Here is a 3,104-nt window from a genome sequence, read left to right as displayed (position 1 = left end):
AATTTTTATCCAAATATTGACGTTACTTCAGAAATTATTTGGAAAAAATCGAAATAAAAATGAAACTTCTACACCCTCTATGTTCGAAACTAATCATTTTAGGACATACATTTATAAGAAGTTTTTTACATCTTTTTATCTGCAGAATATGCTCCCGAAGTTTCCAGAAACAGCTCAGACCACCCTGTATATACTGGCAGATTTGGGAACTTTCTCTAAAGTATTCATTTTGCTGTAATCACGATTTCCCTTAGCACGAATAAGATAGCTTCAGTAGTGTGTCTAGAGCACATGCTCACAATAGTAGAAATTTCGACGGTGGATCTACGTTTTTCTGTAGAAAATTTTAATACAAAAGTTGATCTAAGTAGAGCTGATATTTTGGCTTCTCAAGCCAAACATTTCATAGAATCGTTATAAATTAAAAGTTATTATCATTAAGAAATTTTGAAAATCACATTTTCACAAATCATTGTTGTGACACATAATATTACAATATAACATTCTTTGGGTGACAACTGAAAATGTCCCTTTTTATGCCTTTTTGTAGCTTTGATATTCATAATTGATTAACTATAAGAAAAGGATATATGTATATAGTTTTTAGATCCTCATATCCCAAAATGGGTCTTGGGTGTTAATTGACAACGCATCCTTAAATTTCACATCAAAAGTAGACTAAACAAAGAAATACTTACAAAAGTAGACTAAAAGATGAAAAAAGTAGACTAAAAGATTAAAAAAGTGGACTAAACAAAGAAAAACTTAAAAAAGAAAGGATCGGCAACGCAGGCGCCAGCTGTCACCGCCATACGTCATCTCTCAAACATGTCATCTGTCAAATACCTTACGTCAACGCCCTCTGTCGAATGTGGCCTTTGACAGCTTTAATCTTTGACACCTAGCTAATGTCTTCTATAGATAGTTAATTTCTGATTATATCAATGGCATCACAACAGATACCTCGTTTCAAGAAGGAGCTACCATTTTTTACCTGTTATGATAGCAACTATATCTTTCACATAAACGATGAGCGAATAGCCCACTACTGTTATGCTCTCAATTTATTGAGCTTCTAAACTCTATTTAACTTGATAAACCAAGTTGAGAAACTCGACTTAGAAGCATCTCTCGAAATTCAACAAGAGGCGTATGAGAGCAATCAAGAATATGCTGACATCTCCGTTACTACGTAATTATACAGGGTGCTACAAATTCGAGGTACAAGCATTGGTAACTCGGTAGCCGTAATAGATACGAATATGGTTAAATTGGGGTAAAGTTGCGTTTTGTGATGTTTACCAAGATGCCATCAAAAAAGTTTCAAAAATTTCAAGGATTGCTGAGTTTTTTGGAAAAAACGGATATTTTTGAAAATCAATTTTATTTTTTCCTGTCGGTGCTTTTTAGAAAATCAAAAAACTAATTGCACATTCTCCTAGTCACTTTATTAGGGCTATCTGGTAGTATTTTTAGATTTTCAAATCAGCTGATAATTTGTGAGATACAGAGGCCAACTTAATTTTTTTTAATACGGACCTGCATTTTTTATTTCAGATTTTGAAAGAACTCGCTCTCCTGAGTACAATGATATGCCACACTTAATATTTTTTTGTTATGAAAATTTGCACACAATTTATATAAACTACATAATTTCAAGTCCGGCTCTGTTTTTTTTTTAATATTTAATATATTCATCGTTACAATATTGGTAAGCTTTCAAACTTACTAGTGACGTGGGTTGAATACGGAAAATGAAATGCAATAAAATAATAAAAATAATATAAATAAAATGCAAATAAACAATCAAATCATTTCACCGGAAGATGGACTGGAAATGGAAGAGCAGTATAAATGGCCAGCGAGGTACCTGGATCGTCATGATCATGAAATGCAATAAAATAATAAAAAATAATATAAATAAAATGTAAATAAACAATCAAATCATTTCCCCGGAAGATGGACTGGAAATGGTAGAGCAGTATAAATGGCCAGCGAGGTACCTGGATCGTCTGATGACGTCAAGTAATTCGACAGGTCCAAATTTTACAAAAAAGTGAAATCAACACATCTCGGCAGTTACAATAAACGTGAGGTAAAACATAGAGGCACAAAATGCATTCGAAAATATAAGAAGATCTGTTCAAAAGCTATAAATAAAATTGAACGAAAAATAAATTTATGCAATAGGGAGGGTGGCAACCCTTTCGAACATGTAGACTATGTAAAGCATTAGAAACTGGTTTGTAGAAGTTAATTTATTCATAATAACTACTATTAATATTATGCAAATTATTAGATCTTACACTGAGAATTTCAAATTCACAATAAGGAAAGTTAAAAATAGTATCTTTAAATTGCTGATCTGGATATTATATATTTGAATATTTAAATTGGCTCAATTTTCCTTATTCAATATTAATTAGCACTGATTAATATTGTTGCCATGAATATAATCAGATTAAATAATTTAAAAAACAGAGTCGGATTTTAAATTGTTTTTAATAATAATTAAATAGTTTTGTTGCTGTTAAGGTACCCAAAACAAAAAGAAAGTATAAAGTGTAGCATATCATTGTACTCAGGGAACTGAGTTCTTTCAAAATCTGAAATAAAAAATGCAGGTCCGTATTTAAAAGAATTAAGTTGGCCTCTGTATCTCACAAATTATCAGCTAATTTAAAAATCTAAAAATACTACCACATAGCCCTAATAAAGTGGCTGTGAGAATGTGTAATTAGTTTTTTGATTTCCTAAAAAGTAACGACAGGAAAAAATAAAATTAGTTTTCAAAAAAATCCGTTTTTCCAGAAAACTTTCAGCAATCCTTGAAATTTTTAAAACTTTTTTGATGGCATCTTGGTGAACATCCCAAAGCGCAACTTTGCCCCAATTTTACCATCTTCATATCTATTACGGTTTCCGAGATACCAATGCTCGTACCTCGAATTTGTAGCACCCTGTATAATTACGTAGGAACGGAGATGTCAGCATATTCTTGATTGCTCTCACACGCATCTTGTTGAATTTCGAGAGATGCTTCTAAGTCGAGTTTCTAATTTTTTTTGCATTTTCAGTGGTTATAGTTATTATTTGTAGTTAAT

Source organism: Sitophilus oryzae, unplaced genomic scaffold, assembly GCF_002938485.1.
Source record: "Sitophilus oryzae breed Bouriz unplaced genomic scaffold, Soryzae_2.0 scaffold_1576_pilon_pilon, whole genome shotgun sequence".
NCBI classification, from domain to species: Eukaryota; Metazoa; Arthropoda; class Insecta; order Coleoptera; family Curculionidae; genus Sitophilus; species Sitophilus oryzae.
This window is presented reverse-complemented; position numbering follows the sequence as displayed.